General features: G+C 44.0%; 1 protein-coding gene across 1 annotated transcript in view; it reads left to right on the plus strand.

Moving 5' to 3' along the window:
• The first annotated feature begins 20,538 nt into the window (after nucleotides 1–20,538).
• nphs1 (NPHS1 adhesion molecule, nephrin) overlaps nucleotides 20,539–25,931 on the plus strand; it is a 44,330-nt gene continuing 38,937 nt past the window's right edge. Inside the window, exon 1 of the mRNA XM_030102278.1 lies at nucleotides 20,539–20,615. The gene's annotated coding sequence lies outside the window, so the exon portion shown is untranslated. The remainder of the gene's footprint in view (nucleotides 20,616–25,931) is intronic.

The raw sequence follows: 25,931 nt of genomic DNA on the forward strand, positions 1-25,931 counted from the left end.
CTGTGTCCCACTGCATGGTGACGAACAGCTATTAGAAAGTAGTTTTCAAACTGTTCACAATGGGCCGCCTGTATTATCCTCACTGCGCCACTTTTATTATATTTTCAAGAAACCCCATGGTAAGTTTTATCTTTTTTTAAATTGTGTTTTTATTTATTGTTTTTGAAGCACTACAGAGGTGGGCTTGCACACTCGAAACATGAATGGATGCTTTTTTTTGAAGATGAAGGATTTTTTTTTTTTTTTTTTTTTGGTCATGTTGGGAAAACTGAGTCTCAGTTGCTGATGTTTTCCGAAGAATGATGGCAACACGGAGAATTCCCAGAGAAGCTGCCCTTAATTAGATTCTATTGAATCAGACAAGGGCTAAAAGTGAACATTTCCGCTGGTGTTCCCGTCGTGGGGAACACAAAGCTCATTCACGGCCGACGACTGAGGGTCTTGTGTATTTCGGTGCTCATTAGCATCTCCTCCTTCAACGTCGCTACTGTAGCTCAGATATATGACATAAAAATGCTGCCACTTTAGCAGCAGCACTATTGTTCTACAATGAGTCACACCATGATATAATATGGTGTTTTTCCTGTCTCCGAGCCTTGTACATTATATTCTGAGTGAGCTATAAGAGGCAATGACTACATGTTTACAGTGCCTGGCCCGCCTGTTGCACTCACTCATTTTTTTTTTTTTTTCATTATGTTCATAATGCTGCTTTTTCACATCTCACACTCAGAAATAGCCAGAGTTTCAATATGCTTTTGTTCGGAGCTGAGAGCAATAATTTTCCAACAATTGTCACCGGCGTTATCGGCGCAAAGATTTTCTATGTGATCCAGTTAATGAATTCAAGGTTGAAATCTGAAAGACCCACAGGCACGTATAATAATAAGTCTGGCTGAAATTCTACAATGCAGCCACAGGTGCTGAAGGATTTTCCACATGAAGCGGGAGTTATCTTGTTGGGTCAACTTTTCCTGTGCTGAAATGTGAAACAAACAAAAGCTCCATGCAGTCTCTGACCAACTTTTTTGGCATCGTTGTCAGTTTGACCCTTCAGTGTGATTGCTCTTTTTTTTTTTTTTTTTCTTTTTCTTCGTCTGTGTGTTTGTTTGAGCATTTTTAGGTCTGACTTCTGTGCATGGGATGTCTTGAGTTGGATGGTGAATATGATTGGGATGGAATTACATGTTGGCTTGATGACTTACTGGCAAGATCCAAATGTGAGCAAATGAAAAGGAGGCCAGGAATAGAAGTCTGGCATGAATGGACTCAGACCAAGAAGCAGGATCTACCTAAAGGTCTAATTCATCATGTGTGTTTCGCCCATCACACTTTATAGGTGTCATTGTTTAATCCACCTGCTTAATGCATCTGCCATTTGTGAACGTTTCACCCCTTTTCCCTCTCCGGCGTGTGTGTATGCGGGCGAGCGCATGTTGGTGTGTTTCACTGCTCCATCGTCTCTGTTTCCTCCAGCCTGAGTAAATGTCAGAGCAAGCTGCTGCTCTTCCCAGACCACGCCGTGGGAGACAGACCAACCTCATCGCCGTGGCAACCCTCTGTTCTGGCTCAAAGAAAGAGGCGAGGGCAGAGAAGAAAGGAACTTTTATGCCTCTGAACCCCCACCAGTTCCCTCATCCCCCCTTGTCCTTGTGCATTGTGGCCCAGGCCTGTTCCATGTGGCCAAGCTCCCAGGCTCCGCTGTGCGACTGGAGAGGAGGAAGTGAGGAGGACTGCAGTCGCTGAGTAGGTGATGAAAGATCGGGAGAATAAGACATTGTAGAAATATTGACAGGAAGTCTGGGCGACGTGGCTTTTTGATTAGATCCATTATAAATTAAGTGAATAAGAGAAAAAAAATTGACTTGTTAGAGAAAAAAAAAAATCAACCAAAGACATTTCACATAAGAGGTAAAGAAAACTTCTCTAGAATTACCAGCAAAGCAAGGAAATAGCTCGATTAGATTTCCCAGAATACCTTCTTGGCTCGGAGCCATTGTATTTGGTTTCAATTTATACCGGCAGGAGGCTGCCTGATGCCTTTCTTCTCGGGTAATGGCTTTCTTCTCCAACCTGACTTGTCACCTCTAACAAGAAGTGCACCTTAAGGGATTTCAGCGGTCATAAGGCGCAGTCGTCGGAGACCGGCAATGACTGTCACTCATATCCAGAGCAAAAACATTATTTTTTTTAACCGTGACAGCACAATCAGCGAAGTTGAGTTGCTGAAATGATAGCATTTAGTTTTTACCCGCCGTCGGAGAAACCTGGGAGATCATTGAAGGGACTAAAAGTGCAGGCAGGATACAAGTGTGGCGGCGATGGTCAGAAGTGAGGAACCATCTGGCTTTACGTGAGGCACCATATTTAACACTGGCACAAACCCGGCACTGTGATCCAGTGCCTCCAGATGTGTCTTCTTTCATTCTGAATATAATCACGATCCTTATAATTTCAAGTCAACATGCGTGAAAACTGTAACCTTTGATTCCTTCACCCTTTGTGTCGCTGTTATGTGAAATACAAATGCAGAGTTAATAACATTGATGCTGATTTCAGTAGGAACAAATGAACCGATTGCCTTAATTTGCTGTATTTCACCTTTTGTTTACAGCAAAGTTTTGAAAGCATATGATTGTTTATGTTCTATAAATGTCATGAACTCACTATACAGATAATCTCAAAGTGAAAAAACAATGTTTTAGTTCTTAAGTAGTGAAGTCCTGTTATGCCAGTAGCGATTCCACACATGTTCCCTCATTAGAACTAACATGCTGTTTACAAGTGGAAGGGGGAAGGCAGGGACTCGGCCGCGGAGCTGGGGCAGGTGTGTCGAACATCATTTCCATGTGAGATCGTCTGCTTTTGGCAATCTTGGTCATGTTAATGTTTTTTGAAGGTGTGTGCGCATGCATGCCTCTTTGTAACCATGTGTGCTGTGTGTGTGTGTGTGTGTGTGTGTGTGTGTGTGTGTGTGTGTGTGTGTCTGCATGGACGGTGTGTATAATAGTGTTTTCTGCTCGGCTGCCTGTGCCGGTGTGCTCCTCTGTTCGGCTTTGCACATGACCCCGGCTCCGTTGGGAGGTCTGTGTCTTTCATGTCCCCTGTTCAGTTCTGCCTGGAATCTGGGTCAAAGGATAAAAGAATCACCCCAACTTGCTGTGACAGTAACACACACTGACACACACCGGCCTCTCAGAAAAAATGACTTCCTCGAGATTTGAGTGGTAACAAGGTGCCATTGTCGAGGACACTGAAGTAGACAACTTTTAAAATTCACCTTATGTGGCAGCTAACACATTGTCCTAAATCTAGATCGTGTCACTTCTCTTTACGATGACAGTTTTTCAGCGCTTCAGTTGAGCCTCTTCCCTCCATCCCATGTCTCTCCTTGGTTTGTTTCAGTACATCTCAGAGTTGACCTTGCATGGACCAGACAATGCCTTGTTTACAAGTTGGCAGCAAGCTGATTAGGAGGCTGTGGCTTCAGTGTCTCCTGGTATCGCTGTGGCCGCGCATTTCTCCATCGCAGCCTCTCTTCCTGCTCTTTGTCCTCCGGTGGACTTTGCCTCTCTCACTCTGTAAGCCTGTCCAACAATGCTGATGCTTTGGACCAGCTTCAACTCACAGAGGAGGCGGGGGGGGGGGGGGGGGCATGCTCGGGCATTTGTGCGTGTCCATGTATGTGCGGCAGCTACAGAAAATAGTGTTGCCAAAAAGAATATAACGAGGGTCCACAGTCCCCCCACACCCCCCCTGTGTTGCTGAGTCGTGGCTGTCACTGAGGTCTTTTCTTTTCCTTTCAAATAAATAAATAAATTCTGGGAAGAAGCGGGGGATTGTTACTGCTCTGGGACTCCCTCCTTCTCTCATATCTCCAGACTTCAGCTCTGTGGGCTTCGGGCTTTAGAGCAGGAGGTTACGTGTCAATGATGTTAGGACCTACTGCCTGTCACAGATAAAGGCTGAAGACCTCCTACTAGCAGCGGGACATAACCATCTGGGAGGACCATTTGCAGCGTCTTACATCCCTGCAACCCCCTGCTGTGCACCTCTGTACTCATACATACACAACATCCAGACATCCATGCTGGATGAGGGAGAGTCCTGTCAGGTTGATGGAGAAGTCCCAGAACAGCATCTTTAAAAAAAAAAATGTTGAACAAAGAGACACCTCCCCACCCACCTCTTAATTCCCAACAGACTGTGCAGTTCTTTCTTTTTTTTCCCCCCCTCTCCCATCTCTGTGTCTCTATCTTGCACAGTCAGTACAGGACATTGTTCCTGGACCATTCCCTGTTAATAGAAAAAAGGGGGTGTGACTTATGTGTCATTGTGTGAACAGTCATCAGTGCCTGGCAGGGGTCTGAAATGGCGAAAAAGTATTTTTCTCCTTCAGCCAGCATTTCACAGTTAGATGAAAGAAAGCGAAGGTCACCGTGTGCCCTGGTTAATGTGCACGTGCGCGTGCGTGTGTGTGCATCCACACTGCTCCACTGTGGCTTCCACTCCCCTCAAAGTCTGAAACGCTGTCGCCTACAATTTACATTTGTTGCATAGCTGCTCGTCTCATCTGACTATCAGCCAGCAGTTCTGTTATTCCTCTTCTTTGTACAGTACCATGTGCTTTGCTTTTTGTTTACGATGACCCAGACTGTGCAGATATGTAAATTTCGAGATAAAGACTCTCTGTAGTGCACTCATGCTTGATTATTTAAACAGCACCAAATTATCAACAAAGAATAGTCTCTGCACAATCCTAAAGAGGGCTGTTTCCTTATTCAAAGCGAGCAGCTCTGTTGCATCCCTGCAGGATTGCCCAAAACCACCCACATTAGCTGGCAATATTATTAAATTAAATTCTTATTTTTCAGTTATTAATGAGATACAGAAGCATCTCAGTGCAAACACAATTTTGCGCAGTCATATTTGATATAATCCCAGTTTTTAAGTAGGATTTTCCGACTTAAATGTTGCCTTTGAAGACACAGATTAAAACAGTGACTTTTGAAACACCCAGAAGGAAAAGGTATTGTTTTCAGCTGTTAAAAGAGAACTTTTGAGGACTCATTCTTTAGAATTATATCATTATTTCTATTCATTGATGAACTAAAGCACACATGGATTTACTTGGTTTATGATTCGTTCCACTGTTACTTTCCAGCATGGTGGTGAGAAGCTCCAGCAATGAATAGAGTTTCCATGTACACAGTATTGGATGCCGATGCCGCCGTGTGCAGATGTCCACAAAGAAGGTGCGAAAGCCATTCAAGCAGGTATGCAGGGAGGACAATAAATAGCAGTGTGAATCTCAGTCCATTTAGTTTCCTATCCAGTGGCTCAGGTGCTGATCTTCTATCTTCACTGGCGGAACCATGAGGAGTGAGACACAGTGCTATCCTGGGAAATTACCCTGTCGACAGACGGCACATTGAGACTTCGTTAGTGCAGCCACCCAACCTAGTGCCTCTCCAACCTGATCGAACAGAGCAGCTCTCCATGACAGAGTAAACAAAGCAAAATCACACGGATGATCAGGAGAGGAAAGGCTTTTTCATGTGATTAAATCGCTGCAAATCGGTGATTTTGTTCCGTTCGTGTGTATTGGCAGCCATCAGCAAGCAAGTGGAAATCTCTGAGCTTTTGTCTTAATTTGGCATGCTTATGTCTGCTCTGTGTGCTTGTTTGTAAGAGGAGTCTTTCTTTATTTTATATCATTGTGCATGGCATGCTCAAAATTTTCGTGTTTGGATGTTTGTAATATTTCAAACATTTGTGTGTTTATATATATGTGTGTGTGTGCTTTTCTGTCAGGCTGTGTGTGTGTGTGGCAATGAGGAATGTCTGTGTTGAGGGGAGAGAAGAGGCAGGGAGGAGGTATAAGTCAGACACTGCAAGTAAACAACCTGCAGTAGCTACAGTAAGTGTCAGTTTTCCCGCTGCTTTCCCGCCGCTTCCCTGCCTTCCTCCTTTACTTTTCATTCCTGCACTTAAACAAACATATACGGCGGCGCTGCCAAGTTACCGGGGAACTGGCTCAGCAAACTTCATGGCGTCGCATCTCTTTGTGCTTAAATTGATAATTGAATTGACTATCGCCATGTAATCAATTAGGGTGTTCATCCCCGGCTCTGAATCAAACAGTTAATTGGCTTGTGCCACAGAGAGTCTGAGACGGGAAGCAGACTGGTGCAGGAGGGACCGCTGGATTACTACAGATGGGCTCCCGGACCCATTTGCATTGTGTGTGACTTAAAGTCTTTGATTGCCTTCCTCTGGTCGGGAAATTGCTCGGGTGTGAGGAGCACACAGGTTGATATTGGACCTTGGTGACAATTCCTGTCCGTTTTAGTAAAGAGGGGCAGAAAGAGATATAGAGCACGCACAGCTGGTTATCTCTCTGCTTTGATCACAATCTTTTAGACAGATGCATGCAGGTTTCACTTCCATTAAACACCCTTTGTTACTTCTTTTTTTTTACTCAATGTCCGGAAAAATTCTTTGCCACCTGCAGTCAGGTCTGCTTTGTCTGAGCACACAGAGAGCAAAGCATTTCAAGTCCAAACAACCCTGCAGTATTGATCCACCCCACACCTTATTCCATTTTGTCCTCTAAAACATGCCTTTTCACTCGGTTGACTTCTATTCAAAGCTATCCAGTGAGACCTGTGTCAATGGGGAAGCTTGACTTCATTCCATAGCTCTGGAAACCCCCTGGGGACTAAGCATAGGCTGCTAGACCATGACAGGCAGGGGGCTAATAGGCCGGATAGGATTGAATAAAAGAAGAGAGGGGGGCTGTTGCAAAAAGTTTTAGGAGCAGGACACCACCATCTGCTTTTGTGGTGATGAGCATCAAAGCCTGAAGGAGCTCTGCTGGGTCCCTCTTTCAGATGGCCGTCCTACATATGGGCTTCATATTTCACCGGGACAGACAGTCAGTGAGGCCCATTGGGCCGCGGCCGAGGCCGCTATTCTGTCTCCCCGCATGGTTTCCAGCCTCTGAGAAGAGCAGCGAGATTACTTTTATTTCTCCTGAGAAATGCGGCTAATAAATGACCATGCTTGACCCAGAGGAGTTGCGCCCGTGCCCCCACCTCCCCTAAATGAAGGTGAAGAAGAAAAAAAGAGGGGCTCTGTGGGTATGTTTGAGAAAAATGTGAGAGAAATGGGTCAACGCATGGCTCCAACGACATGCTCCCAGGATGATTAATTATTAAAGTGACTAATACTACATTTGCCTGGCAGCAACAGGGGCTTTAGTCCACACTAGTGGCGCCGTAACAATAATCAGCCCTGCTGCATCTTTTATATCCATCTCCCCCTCTTCATTTCTCCCCATCTCCCTCATTTCCCCTTCATTTCCACTCTTTTTGTTATTTTGCCCCCGCAGATTCCTGTCTTTCTGCCCTCATGTGTCTCTCCCACTTGACAAAAACAGGCCTCATTATCTAATTATGCCTTTTCACTCATTGGTATTATATCTGTGTCCCTCCTCCCCTCCGCCTCTGTCAGCTCGTTCTCCTGTTTCCTGACTGACAGTGTCTTAGCCTCTATCTTTGAGGGAGGCCAGGGGGATAAGTATGCACCTTGATGAGAAATGCGAAGGCCAGACACATATAATATCAGTGCTTATGGAAACCAGCCACTCTTGTCTAACTCTTGCTGCTCCTTCTCCTTTTTTGCTAGACTTCGCCTGCCTCAAGGTAGCATATGGCATTCTCTCAGACTGCTGGACTTGTTGGCCTCCCACACAACAGTGTGCATCCATCTCTCCCTCACTCTCAGCTCTTTTATGGGCTCTCCAACAGTTATTTTCTCCCATACCCCTCTCCCCTGGTACCGTGCAGAGCCCCATCCCTCCACATTCTATTTCACACAGCCACACTTCAGTGACGTTCACTGCAGAGATGGCTCAGGTCTGGCAGTTGGTGAGAGGAGGGCGGTCGAGTCTGGAAGGCACAGTCATTAGTTAAATATTAGCCAGACTGCGCTCTATTCCCCCAACATCCAGGGGAGGGGCGCAAGAGTCGTACCCTTCCAAAACAATGGGCTATTGTGCCCTCGTGCTCAGACACACTGTATGTGCAGAAGACCTGGCTTCCCTTACAAACTCATACAGATGGTGCTCCTTTGTTTTTTTCTTTTTTTCTTTTTTTTCTTCTTGTACATAAGGTGCAATTTACCCCTGGAGAAACGTGTTAACCTCACTAAGGTTCAATCAGAATGGCTAACAACGAACACAGGGTCACACAACGATAGGAAAGGTTTGCAATTATACCGGTATAAAAAAAGAAGACGGCCAGATACAGCGGATATGTGTTGTGCCTGCAGATGTATCAATTCTAGGGTGAGGACAAAAAGTTAAGTCCTACAGTAAAGTTGAACAGATGGTTGTGAAAAGTTAAAGTTGTGTAAGCACGTATTTACTGCATAGTTTTTTTTTTCTTTTTTTTTTTTTCTTTTTTACGGCCAAGGGAAGATAAAGCCAACTGCAGTAACAGTGAAGAAAATGTGAGCCAGGTAGGTGACTTGTTCGCAGTTTGAGGTCTTCACTCATGCAGTTGGAGTCGCCGTGCACGACTTCCACGCTCCGAATGTTTCCAGTCTGACTGTTAAGAAACAGGGACATTCATAAAACATTCATTTTTAATTGTATAAAAAAAAAAGTTCTGAAGATAATTTTTCGTCATAAACAGGATTTGGGGAACATTTTGTTTTCCTTGTGGACATTTTCTTTTTTGGGGGGGTAATTATAATGAGAAAACTGTTTATGCCCTATCAGTCATACTTTGATATCTGATATCTCGGTTGCAGTGAGGCGCTGTCGTGTTTTCCTGTGTGTGTGTGTGTGTGTGTCCAGGGCATGATGCACGGTGTGTGTAGGAGCCACAGGCCTTTCACATGCTGTCTGTGTGGTGAGGGGTGGGTGGAAGTCACGCTGTGAGACAGAGATCATCTCTGCTCTGTCCAGGAAGTCTGTGGTCACACCAGACCGATCTCAGCAGACGTCCCTTCTCCTCATTTCATTTTGCAGACCTCCATCTACCCCCGCCCCCCCCCCCTTTCTGTCGTCTCCGTTAAATCTGAAAACAGTAGTAGCTATGCATGTAAAAAGTTAAACGCTCCAGAAAAGATGTAAAGTGCAGAATTCCCAAAAAGACGGTCAGGAATGAGATGAAAGACCATGTACAACAGAAAGCAGTCAAAATTGGACACAATGATTTTGATTCAATGCTTTCTAAGATGTTTCCGACCTCTTTCCAGTCAACCAGACTGTTTGGAAATGGGAAACTATGTGCAAACAAAACCAGTAAGAAGATCCATTTGCAAACATATTTTTTTGGATGCATTGCTGCCATCACATTATATTGTTCATAGGATTGTGATATTCTATACATATATTCTATATAAAAATTATTGCAAGGCATTGCTTTTTTTCCAAAATTACTTTTCATGCAACATTTTAACACAATCAGGTTGTAATTTAAAACAAATAACAAATATTCTATCAAAAAAAAAAATCTAAAAGAAGAGTTGCTATATTGTTCACTCTGTAAAACGGTGGTTGTGATGAAATCGAACACAGTCAGACAATAAGTTAAATAGATAAAGGCGTTAACCACATAGAAAATGAAAAGTGAAAAGGGTTTTGAGAAGATAATGTGTTTGTTGGATGGATTAAAAAGAGTGTGCAGGAGCTCAGATCTCCTCTGAGACGTTGTGGAGTGTCAGGCATAAGAAAGCAGGGTCCGAAACAGTTCATTTGTGTGTTTTTATTCTCTTTTTCTCACGAAGAAGCGGTGGTGGAGGTCACAAATCAGAGCTGGTGATGAAACAGGCTACATATCATTTCCAAATTGAGAAACAAAGCCCCTTTCTGGTGGTCCACCCTCATCCACCTTCTGGCGACAGACAGACAGACAGATGGAAGGACAGACAATCGGTAAACAAGCTCTCACTGCCACACCCACGTGTTTCCAGCCCCGCTTTGTATCTTCCCATCGAATCCCCACCAGAGCAAACAGGGCAGGCACAGGTGTGAGCAATTACACAGATTCAGTATTGGACACGCCTGCTCTCCGGTCTTTTCTCTCTGAAGTCCCAGACGGAATCCATCGGGCAGGCAACAGTGCAATTAGTTCAATTTGGTAGCGTTGAGCAGCAGTCCTCAAAGCACAATCCTCGCTCCAATAAAACGCTGCGCGCACACCTCACGTCAGGGCAGAGGATCAGGATGCTGCTGAAAACCCACAAAGCACTCAGCATTTAAGATATTTGCAGCTCGTATAAGCAAACGGGTCAGTGTTATTATACAGGAAAACTCAGTTATTGATTACCAAAGCTTACAGTTTATGTCCTGTAGGAATCGTTAGGCAGTCCAGACGTGGACTGGCGCTGGCTGCTTCAGCTGCACTGTTATAACAGGGTAGGAATCACAAGTCCAGATGGCGAATTTACCAAAACAAAGGTGTTAAACATAAGGCCCGTGGGCCCGAACTGGCCACGCACCAGAAGGTGTTTCCTTACCAAGTGATAAAGAAAATATGAACTGGTTATTGAAACATTTTTTTACTACAGGTTTTATGAGGGAAAGCCGTAACACATTATGACCCAGAAATGAACCGGAGAGCACTTCACTGCACATGGGTGTTGCCCCGTGCGACAGTATAAGCTGGTGCCATTAGCATGAGAGCCATATGGTGACAGCGAGTCTCTAAAAAGGGAAAGGCAGCAGAAGCTGTGTGCCGTTTAGAAGCAACGGGATTTTACCAACTCATGAGAAAAGCTGGCAGATGGAATTTCAGATCTTTCACCCAATTTAAGAGAAAAAAGAAACACAAATTCAAATCGTTTGCTGCATTTTTGATCGCAAAGATCAACAAAAGCAAAAAAATTTGGGCCTCAGATGAAGGGTGTGATTTTTCAGCATTTCAGAATATTTTACACAAGGATGAATTTTCATGTTTTTGTACTTTTGTTAAATCATTGTTCAAATATCGACTGTGGCTATATCAAGGATCATATTGGTAAATTCATTATAAAAAAATCTTACTGTATAATTTCACTGTATAACTTCAGCATCAGAATTAATCATACAGTCTACTATAGATTATCGTAACTCCATATCCACACAGCCGCATTACCAGTCAGTGCCTGGTGAAAAAAATGCCAGGTTTGACTCAGCACACGAGAAAGAGTCGGCGAGAGAGCTGCGAATGACGAATCTGTCAATCACACCTATCAAGCAGCAGCAATGTGACACATATCAAAACCTTGTTAATCGTTTTAGTATCAGCAAGAGAGCGATCGTTTTAGTCACCAGAAGAGCATGATTACAGGTCTCTCTAAATGTTGTTTTCAAAAATTTATTGGTAAAGTAGCTATTTGAAAGAATATTAGTACTTTTGAATAAGAGTCAATTGGAAGCCCTTTTGTGATGTATTTGGTCACATGGAGGGTAACTGAAGCTGGCTCTGTCTAAAAGTAAAAACAAAAGAATATTATCTGTACAAAAGCGTAAACTGAAAAACAACACTCTGTGGTTTTAAAGGATCGATTGTGTTCAGCCATGTCTTGGCTGACTGCTGTGACTTCCAGATTGTTTGCTTGCTCTTGCCTCCAGATGTTGTAAAAATGTTCTTTTTGTCTAGTAGCGATGTTTTGCTTTTTTTTATTTTTAATAGAGATGGCTTACTAAAATCACTGAGGCTCACATTTTACACCCAGGTCTGTGGCCTCCAGGTTTGAGTTCATCAAAATGTTTATTTGGGAGCCTGCAATATTCCACGCCTGACAAGACTTAACTATATTGCTTGTGTGCCAAAGGGGTGGGGCTGATATATAAGCACAGTCACCCCATTCACAGTAATTGAGGTGCAATCCCCTCGCCCATATGGCATGTGTTTTCCATGCACACTCAATACCATCTCCATACACACATGTTCATAACCCTCTAATCAATTAGTTTCTGGTTTGCATGGGAATGTCAGCTGGTAGCACTCAGGAACCCCTCTGGTTTTTCTCTCACATACACAGACCCGACCGCTAACACTAAATCTCCTGTCCTGCCCCCAACTTCCCCTAATATCCATATCTTCCCTTCATATAGTCCGTGCAACTGCAGACTGAGGCTCGTTCTGTTGACAAAAATGAATGTTACACAGATTACCCGCTGTAATCTACACATGTGTAATGCATGGCCTGCATACAGAATCAGTGTGCGTGAAAATGTGCATATTTCTTGCCCTGTGTGGTCTTTTAAAATGCATATATCTCCGTGTGTGTGTGTGTGTGTGTGTGTGTGTGTGTGTGTAAATGGGCCCTAACCACCCACCCAAAACACCCCCTCCAACCACCTTGCGAGATCAGGAATGCAGAGACACGCTCGGCACCAAACATTCTTACAGTTTCTCACTGTTTATGCAGCCTGCACGCTCATTTAAATAAGCTTGATAATTTTATTTTGGAATGTGTGTATGTATGTAATTGTGTGTTTGTGTTTATGTGCAAGAGGGTAGAGATACGGAGAGAGGTTATTTAGGTAATGTGGAGGTCTTTGGGATTTTTAATTTCTGTCAATCGTGACAATATGTGCAGCTTGGGTTATTTGTTATTATCACATAATGTATGTGTTTATTTTAATGAGAATTATAATGAATGGACCCATTAGAGTGCTGAATTCAGGAATGTTCAGGCTGAACAGCACTGATTGCCCATTCAGGTTTTTCCCCGTTTTCTTAAAGGGGGGCGGGGTGTCGGCGACTGGCAGAGAGGTCTCAGGACTCACATTATAATTAGAAAAATCCAGACTCTTTCTTTAAATTGTTCAGCAATGGAAAGGAGGCATGGTGTCTCTTCAGCGCCGCATGTCTGCTCTTGTTATTCTTTCAAAAAAAAAAAAAAAAAACTTCACACGCCTGTGCTTCAGCAGCAACAAAAACAATAATCAAAAGTTATGCAGCGTGTTTGTCTGCAGACCATTAGAATGCTGAAAAAGAGGAACCCTCACTCCCAAGCTGAAAACCTGTGAAGATGCGATCGTGTACGAAGAGCACGCCATCCACGTCGCATATGTACCTTTTCAGAAGGAGATCAGCTCCAAATGTTTAATAGGATTGCAAACAGTACTCAGTGCAGTTTTAATCAGCTCCTTCCTCTTGGTCGAGGCTAGTTTTCACGCACTTTTGCAATTAAGCAAGAATTTCTTTTGAAGTTGATTGCCCCCTTCCCTCTCATTGCATTTGTCTGTAGTTATTTAAATGAGCGCGTGGTGACCTGGCATACCACCCTGAATTGTGCCTGCTGAGTTTGTACCACTGCTATAGAGCATAAACAAAGACTGTTTAATTAGGTGCCCTGCACTTTATTAGTCCTTAACTCATACTTAACACACATGTGCGTGTTTGCAAACACACACACACACACACACACACACACACACACACACACAGAGCACTGTCTGTGTTATGTTCTTCCACTTACTGAGTAACAAGGCTCCAGGCTTGGCTTGAACAAAGGATCGTCAACGACTGCTTTATGGATGTGCGTGCACTCGTGGATGTGTGATTATAAGTAACGGTTTTGGACGCCGGCAAAGCAGAAGAAGCTGTTAAGAAATTTGTTTCCTTGGCCAGAAATCTGCAGCATTTTGCTCACTGGCTCTTTTTGTCACGATGACAAAGACAACTGAAGAAATACCCACCCGGACACCTTGAGGTTTATGCAGGCACATGTGCCGATGCCCCGTGCATTAACTGCTCGCCTTTCTTTAACTTCTCCATCCTTTGTCCCTTTGACAACTTTGCCCCAGTAGACTCTTTAGGGCGGTCGCCATGGAGACCCACCCTCAAGTGGCACGGGGAGTGGTGTAGGTCGGGGGAGGTCAAGCCAAGGGGCTGTTTGGGGAAACGGAGCACGCTTCATTAGGCCTTTTGGCTTGAGGTTCATTAAAACTGCAGGAGAGGACATTCCAGGAGACTCCATTAACCAAGCCGTCCTGTGACACGCTGTCAGGCCAACAGATTTCAAACATCTTGTGTTAAACCAGCAACCGCTCCTCCCACCACCTCCCCGCCACACAAACACAAAGAGACAAAGGAAGGAAAAAAAAAAAAAAGCCATGCACCCACCATACATACTCGCACACGGACAAAAACAAATGCGGACTTCACATGCATATGCACAAACACGCCGGGAATGACCCGCGCTCACGTGCGCGCTCTCACGGCTCCCTGTGTCTGTTGCCGCTCCGCCGCCACACTCCGCCCCGCACCCTCCCTCCCTCCCTCCCTCACACAATAGACTCCATCTGTTGGCCCGTTCAACTTTCTCCGGCGGTCCGCCGGGCGCTGTGAGTCTGCAGGTCGGAGGCGACCGCAGCCACCCTGCCGTCGCCGCCGTGACACCGCCGCATGAACACAGAAAGAAGGGCGGCGAAGAGAGCAGGGGAACGTTTTCCGGGTTAAGAATGTAGGAAAATAATTCCATTTTATGAGGGATGAAATGTGACGGAGGTAAGGGGGTTGTGGTTGCATAATTAGGATGGAGTGACTGCGTAGAGGGAGGTTGTACGGGGGGAAATCAAGTGCTCGACATCCGAGTAAAAAAAAAACAAAACAATAAAACAAAATCACATGGCTTGCAAGCAAGTGGCCCTCCGTGTACTATATTTAGACTGTTCTGAAACAGAAAGTGACCCTCATGCCGGATAATGTGGCTAAAATGGCTGAGCGAATCCCATCAGGTGGAGCTACATGATATGAGTAAATCACAACACTTGGGTTAAATCAAAATACAAGCTATAGCACTTCAGAGAGCGAGAGCCTGTCCCATCATTGCTTTTAGCTGTCTGCTGTATAAGCAGGTATAACTGGATTATCTGTGTGTTTCAGTTGGCAGAGCTTATCATGTAGACTCTACGGTTGGTCAGTTCAAACTGGGCAGATTACAGTTTGCAGAGAAGAGATTTAGCCTCGTTTGGAGCTCTGATATGTTAATTAAAGTGGATTTTGTGAAAATGGGACGGGCAGCAGGATGGTGAACAAAGCCGTAAGCCCATATGTTGGCAGAGGTGTATTTGGGCCCGAGATTGTATTTCCGATCTCTCCGGTACTTCTATCCGTGTGAGAACCAGCTTGAGCCGCAGAGAATGAGGACATGTGATGTTTGTGAAGCTGCCGGTCGTTTTTCTGCACTTTTTGCACGAGGTGAGCTTGAAATTTTACAAAGCGGCACAACATTCCTTGATTTGTTCCGATAACACTGAGAGAGTCTGACGACACAGTGTGTGAGCATAATTCATAAATCAGAGGGCTGCGGCTATAGTGTACAGTCAGCATGTAGTGGACCGTCTTATCTGCTAAAATAGTAACAGAAAATGTTGGCTAGTTTCATGTAATGGCGAAAGTCGATAAAATATGAGACAAGCAGGTGGTCAGCCAATTTCTCTTGCAGCTTCGGGGATGCAGAGGGACCATTTATTAAATATTTTGCAGTGTAAGGTTTACAGAGCTTGTTAAAGGCTGCATTACATCTTACTGATATAAATTCAAAGTGTAAAGAAGAAGAGCCCGAAGAAACCATTTTTTTTTTTTTTTTTTGCTTGCAGCTAAGCAAGTTGGCAAACTGTCCTCTCTGCTGCTGCCCACTGCTTAATCCAGCCCGATAGTGTCTTTTCATGTATTTCACCAATATGTCATTAAAGAATTGAAATTTGTTTTCTGACTTTTTGCCCAAACCTTCCATTGCACAAAGTAGAAGTTTTAATTTACAACAACAAACACATCCACACATTTCACACACACACATACAAAATAATAATAGTTATTATTATCTCACATGAGCAAGAAGCAAAATGAAAGAAATAGCAGGCGGTAATGTGGAACCTCTGTGGCTTTCAGTTCAATAAATGCAGAACAAAATGTATTGAGATCTGTCCTGTCCGAACACTGGCTTTGCCTCGGGTGTCAGGCTGAAAATAAAAAAATCACAAATAATGCAAAGTGAATTTTAATCCTTGTGAATTGTTGTTAATCGCCGAGTCATGAGATGCAACTTTCACTGTAGCGAAAGCTGCAGTGGTGAGTTTTGCTTCAAGGTTGATGTAAGTGCTTGATTGAATTGTAAAGTTTCATTTTTCAGTAATGTAGGAACACAGTGACGTTAGTTGGGAGGATTTGTGTGAGTGTGTGGGTGTTAAGTTATTAACAACAGAACATAAATAAGAAAACACAAGGGTTTGGTTATTAAAGTGGCCTTTTATTGCCTAATAGCTTTTGTTAAAGGCTTGCTTTGGATCCTTTCAATATTGTTTCTTTCCATGCCATGTTTTTGCCCCCGTTTTTCGCTCACCCAGATTTAGCTCCGTTTCATCCTATAATCCTTCTGTTTTGTTAGTGACACTGGGAGAACAGCCTGGGCCGTGTGGCTCAGCCCTGCCTGTCAAAGCCTATAACATCTCTCACCAGGATCAGGTTATTGCCTGGGCTCTGTGTATCTTTATATTGAATTGCTAGTGATAGGAGGGTAGGTTTTCCTGCGCGCGTGCCTGCGTGCGTGTGCATCCACTTCCTTCTGCATATGTTTATGCATATATTCATTTTACATGGATCAGGTGGTTCAGAATAAATATATGGGACACACAAGAGTGGATACAACAATTGTCTTTTCTGACCTCAAATTTCAATATTGTCACCTCATGTCTTTTCCACTCGCACGCCTTTCCACTGCCATATTCTTCCTTTTGCTCTCCATTCGTCCATCACCACAGCGGGGGTGATAGATGGGGCAGTGGAGACGGTGAATGTTAAAGTTTGTGGGCCGTAGACGGACAGCTCGGCATGAATATCAGTGGCACGGAGTAAAGTGCTGGGAATTGGATGAGCCAGAGCAAGGGAGGCGTCAGCACTTTCCCTCCCATGCATTTTCACTCAGCCGGAGTGAGTCTTATTATCTGACCCCGCTCTTCTTCCCTCAGTGACCTAATAATATTGTTTCAGCGATCCTGTCCAGCCTCTGACCTTATGACTTCACTCAGGAATCTGTTAGATGAAGAGTTTCACTTCCCCAAAGAAGCCCGGTGGGTTTTATAGCTCTTCTTTTCTTCCCTGGCTGAGGTGTGATCACGAGAACTATCGCAGCAGAGGAGTGATATTCAATTTTATCATCTATTTTAAAGCTACTGCCGCCGAATTACAGTAAAACAGCCTTCTTCTTTTAGTCAATAACGATAATCTAATGGAAATGTCTTGCTGGGTCTGGAAACATTGGTAAACATCATCAGTATGGCATCTCTGATTGATTGGCAGTGTGTGTGTGTGTGTGTGTGTGTGTGTGTGTGTGTGTGTGTGTGTGTTAATACCATTGGAATCAAACTCACAATATACTGTGAATTAACATGGTTAGATGGGGGCTGAGGTAAATGGGGGAGATTTGGGAAATAATCCCTCCTCAATCTGGACGCCACAGCTGGTTGTGTCGAGCCTCTCCATCTATCCCACACACACACACACACACACACACACACACACACACACACACACACACACACACACACACACACACACACACACACACACACGCCTCTGGACTTCACGTTGGCGCCAGCATGAATAGGGACACAGGGAAAGAGATTGATATGGAATGGCCAAGAGTGTGTTGGTGTGTTTAATTGGGTTTTTCCAAATCCGTCTTAACCCCGCTACATGTCCTTCCACATGCTCCAGTATCATCTGCTCTGCAGGCCATCCAAAGCACGGTGCCTTGAGAAACTCGCCAGCAGTGGGACAAGGTTCATGTCCCCATTCAGACTTCAGTTTGAAGAAAGAGCCGCTGAATGGGGGATTAAGGAACTATCGTTGTCAGACTTTAGTAAGTTCCCTTATCTCTGTTTGCTCCTGTCATTTTAGTGATGCCTGTAATTGTCATTTCTGGTTTCTGACGGTGCGTGCGCTCAGTCTGAGGCTGCCTTGCTAAATCTCCCTCTGCTGTGGTCAACTGGGAGCCAGATTGGCCAGGGGGGGGAAAAAAAAACATGTTGACCTTGTCTACAGATTTAGAACACAGAAGCATCAGTGATATGGCAGCTGTACTGTGGCAGGCAACAGAAGCTGGGGCTCCAATCAGATCATTGGGTCAGATGGCTGTAGTTAATGCTGGGACTCCAAGTGTGAATATCATACTCCACAGCTCAATGCACAGAGACCATTTTGGAGGCCTTGTCAGAAACCCCAGAAGCTTTGAAGAGTTACAGAGGCGCCTTTTCATCAAATTAACGGTTTCCGAGAAACTCCAGACGTTGAGCTAGTTATAGGATCTTCTGAGTGTGGATCGCATATTGCACATTAAAAAAAAATCTGTCTGAGGTCGTCTATCAACTGAAAATTGTACACTTCTTTTTCTTATTTTTGTGATATTGACCAGTAACACTCTTCCTTGCGTACGGCTGTCAGAGTGTTTTAAACACACAGCCTCCTTCATCCTTCATACACCTCCATACAGACATCCCCAAGGCATGCACAGACACTGAAACTCACCAAAAATATCATACACTGACTGACTCCTACACCTTGGTTTCTGAATCAATCTCCTGGACATGACCCTATCTTTCCCTTTTCCACATATTGTGTTGCTCCCCACCAAAGCGCTTATTGCTTTCTTTGATTAATCTTCCTCCTTGCTTTCCCTGACGCACTGGTCTGAGTCAGTAGACTTCCTGTTGGTTTTCAAAACAACTCTTCATGTCAGCCTTCCTTCCGCCCATCTCCCCTCTTCCCCCCCCCCCGTGCCCCTCCCTCCTCTTCTATTCATCACTCCGCAGCCCATTTTACAGTATCTCTCTGCCTCCTTCCTCCATCCGTTTCTCTCGCTCCATTACCTTAGCCGCTCATGTCCCCTTCATCTCCCCCCTCTGCCTGTCCAACCTTCTGACATGAATTCTTTTCACCCTCTTACTGTATTTCCCTCCTCTTCCCTGCATTTCCTCTCTCGCCATTCATCTCCAGGTCGTCTGTCCATCTCCCCCCCCCCTCCCTCTCTCCCTCGCCGCCTCTCTGTCAGGCCCCGGCTCGCTCTCTCTCTCTCTCTCCCTTCCCTCCCCTCGTCTGGCAGCGGTGCTGCTCCACTCTTGCTGACAGTGCTGTTTGTGTGAACTGAGTGCTGAGCTTCACAGCCCCCTCGCCTCCCATTGCTCCCCCCGCTGCCCCCCCCACCTCACCCTCCAGCTCCTTCCCTCCTTTTCTCCTGCCTCCTCTTTCCTCCTGCCTCCCACCTACATACCCCTCCAGGCGGGGGAATTAACCTTCCAGCCCTGAGCTTCTGGGCTTAATGACTGTCTGTGGGGCCAGCTTCCACTACACTACGCAGCTGCTAACATCTGGGCCACACACACTCACTCGCACTACAGAGATACGCAGTGCACACACCGCAGATGCACTAAGACCGTGCGCTATGCGCATCGTTCGGTTACAGTCACTGGATTTGAGGCACAAAATATTTTTATTGCACACTGCCATCAGTGTGGGAGTTTCTGAGTACGGTGCTCAATACCTGCAGTCGGTCATCATTATTACAGGCAGCGGAACAAGAGATGCTGCAGAGCAAACACTTTTGTATTTATATTGAGCAAATAGCTGCTACGTATAGTCAACACTGAGCCGCGGCGCGAGTTTGGACAATCAGCGGATCAAATTAAAAATACATGCACATGGAAAATAAACATGACCTTTAAGTTGCCTTGCTGGAAGAGCTTTCAGTATGTTCCACTGAGCAAATGCTGGTATTCTCCAGCCACCATTCAGTTGGAAGTGTGTAACTGACGAGCGGGGTGGGTGGAATTGGCCGGGGGGTGGAGATGGCATTGAGGGAACATATTGGAAAAAAAAATAAAAAGAACACTCAAAGTGACTTCTTTTTCCCATCTTTGTCTGCATTTCCGCAGTGAAGTACACCAGTCCAGAAATATTCAATATAGCAAATACAGTTATGTGGATAGTGGCTGCTACATTCATTATGTATGAGCATAAATGTTACAAACTGGCAGCTGTGAAGACATCCATGTTGCATCTGGATCTTTGAGGTACTGCTCTGCTCTTTCCAACCCGGCGCAGTGTAACACTAAATAATGGGATCCATGAGTGCTCCCTAGAAAGACAAAACTGAAAGAAACTGCAGGCTTGTTCTTCCACTTACTGGCTCACTGCAGCTCTATCAAGCTTTTATGGCTCATTCAGTTCCACTGAAATGAGGTCCTACAACTTTCCAAGTGGTCAGCTGTCACACTCTGCTCTTAAACACATGAAATTTCTTTAAATCCTTTGTGCTGCCATGACACAGACATTGTTTTTTGACAGTTATTTTAACACTCAATTGACCCCCTTTACAAGCGCCGCCACCAGGATTTCTCATCTCCTCACTTCCCTCCGTTCTTCAGTCTGTGCTGATGCTCCTCTCCCTCGCTTTATCTGTTTGCCTCCGTCTCTCAGACTTAAGGAGTGAGAGAAGGGGGGAGTCCCATTGGCATTCTTTAACATCTCCGTGGCTCACTTGTGTTCAGAGAGCCATCTGTAGATCAGGAAGACAAAAAGACGCTCCCGAGCCTTGGCGTCACTCAACAGGTAAGCACAGCTCCCCTTCTCTCATGCAAATTCACACACCTACTGAAAGATCCCTGGCTTTTTTTGAGAGAGGTACGCCCTCTCTGTGCGTCTGCCTCAGTCTCTTCCTCTGTGCACCCTAGGCAGGCAGATGTGCTTGAGTTGGTGGAAGTTGAAAGGAGGTTTTGCCTCCCCGTCTCTCAACTTTTTCCTGGGGAGAGCGGGAAATGTGAGTGTATGGAGCAAAGTCGGTGTAATCCAGTAAACTTCAACACTTGGAGCTGTAGGGGCTGAAACACACACGCAGACAGACAGCAAAGTTGTGCTTCTTTAGGTAAATTTGCATTGGACGTTAACTTTTACAAATCTAATATGATTTAGTCCGTCATGCAAAAAGGAAACGACTTGATTCGAGTCCAATCCAGTGCCTGGATTGCGTGCGCTTTGCTCCCAACAGCCAAGACCTAATCAGACTGCCTCGACAATGCACTGTTTAAAAGCACAATCAGTGATTTGGATGTGATTAGATTCAGTTGATAATCTAATCAGCATCTTTTTGAAACCTTCTTTGTCAGCATTTCAGAGTTAAAGCAGTAATGGTTCACAATGCAGCTTCTATGCTCTTCAGTAATTGAGCCCACAGGCAACTGGTGAGATTGGTAAGAATTTAGGTTGGTATTAAGATATAGAAGCACGTTTGAATTGGACGGCTGAATAGAGGTTGAAACTTCATTTTCTGCACATTGACTGATTTCATGGAGTTTCACATTAAATTGGTCTAGGATTGACTGCATTGAATCGTTTGATGATGTTATGAAAGATGCCATTAAAACCTACCTGTCGGGGTCACACTGAATGGTTCAGCTCCCTCTAATGTCCTTGCGGGGAGAGTGGCAGCCTTGTCTTTGAAAGCGAATCAAATTTCAGATCAACCTTTCTAATTTGCATTTGTAAGAAGCCGGTGGAGGACGAGGTAGGAAAAAAAAAACCTATGGCAATGAGTGCTGCTGTAGTAAAATATGTGGATTTTCTCTTCTATTGGAAGACAAATTAAATTGCCATTCAACCTGGCATTTATCTGATTCTACATTTTGAATGGCATGTAACATTTTCTTCACAAATGCTACACCGTCACATATTTTCCACGCAACGAAAACAAACATGTATCGCCTAATGAGTATTCTTGCGAGTGGCCGTATTTTTAAAGCAATTAAGGCGGTTGTTTAACTAGGTAATGGGAATGTGTGGAGGTCAGGCAGGCGGTGTCTGCTTTCATTAAGAGTCCCAACGAAAAACGGTGACACATGAGGCCAGCAGCAACCTTTCAGTGTTGGACAAACAGTTCCCTTCCTCACACTAAACATCCCATGTTTGAGCTGTAAATCCCAAAGGTAGGAGGATTTTTTTTTTCATTTTTAATTGTACAGTAAATGAAGAGTATGCAGTACTTTCTGTGAGAAGAGTTTTTAAAAAGCAGTATATTGGATTGCTTATAATTAAAAAAAATGTCATTGTTAGGAAGGGTATAATAATCTGTGTGGTTACTTTTTTCATGAGACAAAGATAAGGAAGAGGACCATTTTCACCCTCTGAATATCTATTCATTGAAGAGAAAAATAATTGCCCTTGTGTGCTCAAAGTGTAAACTGGGAGCTCTGAAATACACAAATGTTTTGAGAGCAAAAAATAAAAAAAAATAATTGAGTGTGAGTTAATTCTTATCAAAGCCTGTTGGAGTGCAACTAATCGACTGAGGGGAGATGCGTCAAAAAGCTGTTGCCTCCAATTCATTTTGTCTATTCAGATGAGAAAATATTTAGTTTTCAATTAAGTAAATCACTATTATTTGTTCCACTCCTGCAGCAGATAAATTGAAGCGATTACACACTGTCTTAAAATCCACTGAGCTTTCTTCCAGGTCAAATAAGTGAGTGTGTGCCCACCGTATTTGATTCTATGGGCACAGACCCATGTCCCAAGCTATGGCAGTAATTAAAAACTAAACAGAATCCTCCCTTCACAGCATTCAAAACCAGAAGCTGCAGTTATCCCGGAAGTGGATCGAACTTCTGTACTTTTTCATCCAGGAGTCACAGTGGCGTCGGGCTTGGTCCTCTTGCCTCATAGCAAAAGGTGAAATCCAATCCAGTCTAATTTCATCTCAAAGTTCAATAAAATATGCATGTTAGAGTAATTAATTTGAAAATGTGACAGTGTGTACAACCCAATTTTATCTGTAATGGGTCAGACCAGTAAAAATGTGCCATAATAATAACCTTTCAATTTAAAATTCAAGGTTTTTCTTTGTTTTGGTGTGAGGTTTATGTGATGAAAACATCTGTATTTTGGAAAAACGCAAACATTACAACCAAAAATGTGTATAATCTGAACATAAAACCAATGTTAATGATATCTTCTGGTGCAAAACACAGTGAAATGTCCAAAGAACTCGTCCTATAACTGTTGCATTGTGCATATTTTACAAACTCATCCCCTGATAGCACAGCTTGAGGCTAATGCTAGCTGGCTAACTTTCATGGCGTCATCACTGATTTTTTTAGCTTGGGTCTTAGTATTGTGTTGCATCTGCTACTATTAAGAAATTTCTATGTGTTTTCTTTTTTTTGTTGTTGTTGTTTAATTCAAATCAGTGTTTTCTTTGAAATTTTTTACCACGGTCCTGGGATCTATTTCCACGGGCTTCATGTTTGACACCTATAGATGTATTCTGCTTTCATCGATATTCACCCTGAATTGGATTAAGCAGTATAGCAGATGGATGAATTTATCCAGGTAAAATCGACAGCAAAACCGGATGATGTTTTTAAAACCTTGTGTTCCTTCTTTAAGCACCTTAATCAGACACGTTGTGTCAAGGTTCATGTTGCTGTCCTGTGTGTTTGTGTTGTTTCTAACCGCATCCCTCGCTTCAGGCTCTGTCTCCCTCTCCTCATGCTGATCGCTGTTCCCTGATCTGGTTCACCTGTGCCTGACTGTGTGACTGCAGTCGCCTGGTGCTCTGGGTTCGTCAGGAGCCGACTGTCTGTGTTCTGTTTGTCAGAACGCCTTGTCTGGTGTCCACGCCTTGCCTGTGATGTGTGCTCAATCCCTGTCTGTCACATGTCTGTGTTTCATGCTGTGCTGCTGCGTCTGTGCAGAGCGTTTTTGGATTTAGCGCCTGAGTCTGTGGTGGACTCCTCTTTTCATTGCTTTTTGTTCTTTGGTCATTTTTGAACTTTGGTTTCTTGACAGACCTTAATTTGGAATTGCCTGGCTTATTGGCTCCTCCTCCTTGCACCGTCCTTCCTCAGACTTGACAGAAAGGGCCCTAACTTGGTAGACTACGCCGAATCCGCCGGCTGTCAGCGGAGCGCAAAGTGCGCCGTCGACGGATAAAGTCAACGGGGCGTGTCCAGAAAATTGTCCTAATTTCGTGAAGCAGGCGCAGTCACGCCTCCATCCCGCCCACCGGCGCAGGTGGCGCAAGAGAGAGGAGAGAAAGTGGGTTTAACCCAGCTGAGCGCAATTTGACCAATCAAATGAACACCTCTCCTTTTTTTCAAAGAAGGACACTGCTACATTAACATGATGAAATACATTTTATTTCCTGACCTCAATACTAAACCATAGTGAAGCAACAATGTATATGACTGCATTTTGAAATAAATAATCTCTTGTAGAGCTTGGGGAGCCAGACAAATGAAATAAAAATGCAGACACCCTGCATTTAGCGGCTACATACAGACTTTGTAGGGAAAGGGAAAATCTGTTTTTATTTGTGTGCATCATAACTCTTAAAGATACATTTGGGAAAGCACAAAGAATTACAGGTGCCAATCACTCAGCGCAGCTGCACAGCGGAGCTGGGTGAGTCTACTTAGGACTGCTGGTTCAGTTGTCATCAGATCGATGTCCTCTGAAATGATTCCCTGTAATTCCTATCACACACATGGCATTCCGGCCATCCCAGACGAAGGATAATCATTTATGAGAGAATGGTGGCGACATCTGCTATCTGCTCCGTCCTCCGCTCTGCTTCACGTGTTGCCAGCATTCTTACCCCCCTCCAAAGGCCGCTATGGTCAGCCAGACTGTCATATGCAGTGTTTTTGCGCAGGAGCACACCAACAGGTTGCTTTTCTGTAATCTAATGCATTAGAAATTAAGGTAAAGAAACAAAATATTAAATCAAGTGGATCAGCAAAACTTCTACCTCATATCTGCTTTATTAATGCCTCAAATCAGGTTTTGAAATGTATTGAACTTTTTACAGTGCGCATTTGCGCAGCGTACCTCTCACTCACACTCCGGGCACTCGTTTCCCTGATACACACGCACACACACGCCAACACACACAAAATAGTTGTATTATTAACTGTCAATAATAATCAAGAACATATTAAAATTAGTAAAATAAGTCTCCCCGGTTGCGCACCAGGACGGACACCCCCCCCCCACACCGACCCGTCCTCACCCTGCTCATTTTATTCTGGGACTGCAGGCTCAACAGGACAAAGGTATTTATTCAGAAAATATGTTCGTTCTAAAATTAATTTTTGGAAACGAAAAATACATGGTTTGCTGTACTTTAATGGAGGATATAATATTTTACCTGAATCTGTAACTGGCACATCTGGAGACGCTGCAGTGCCCCTGCTGTCAATACCGTGTTCACTGTTGTGCTCAGATTTATTACATTAGTTTAAATAATAATAATAATAATAATAACAATAATTTTACACCATTTTATGTTATTATTATTTAGTTGTAAACTGACAGCAGCCTACAGTAATTCTCTACCTGGAGGTGACGCGTGAGCGCTTCATGCGCCACTGCAGGTTCTACGCTGGACTGTACAGCAGCTGGAGGTCGGTCGGGTATTTTTGGGGCAGCAGCATTATATTTGTTTCGCTGTTTGGCCCGCGACTGTTCTGACTCTGATTCAGAACATTCCTCCTCTTCACTCCAGTCAAGATCGCTGATGTCCGACACGTCTCCGCCATCCGATTCCCCCTCACTGACCTCCTGTATCATTGCTAAAGCTTCTTCCACCTTATATCTCTTATTTATGCCTGTTTTTACTATCTTTCTTTTGGGATTTGCTTGATATTTTTGGCCATCTGTCTGATTGTCTGCTGTCAGAGCTAGCCCCCTGTTCAGATGCACGCATGAACCAAAACAAATCAATCACAGAAGAAAAAAAAAAGCCCCGTGAAGTGCATCTTTTTAATCAGTCTAATAATAATAATAATAATAATAATAATAATAATAATAATAATAATAATAATAATAATACATAAATAAATAAATAATAAGTCTCACAGACCACTGTTGGCC

The sequence above is a fragment of the Salarias fasciatus genome, chromosome 11, assembly GCF_902148845.1.
Source record: "Salarias fasciatus chromosome 11, fSalaFa1.1, whole genome shotgun sequence".
Lineage (NCBI taxonomy): Eukaryota > Metazoa > Chordata > Actinopteri > Blenniiformes > Blenniidae > Salarias > Salarias fasciatus.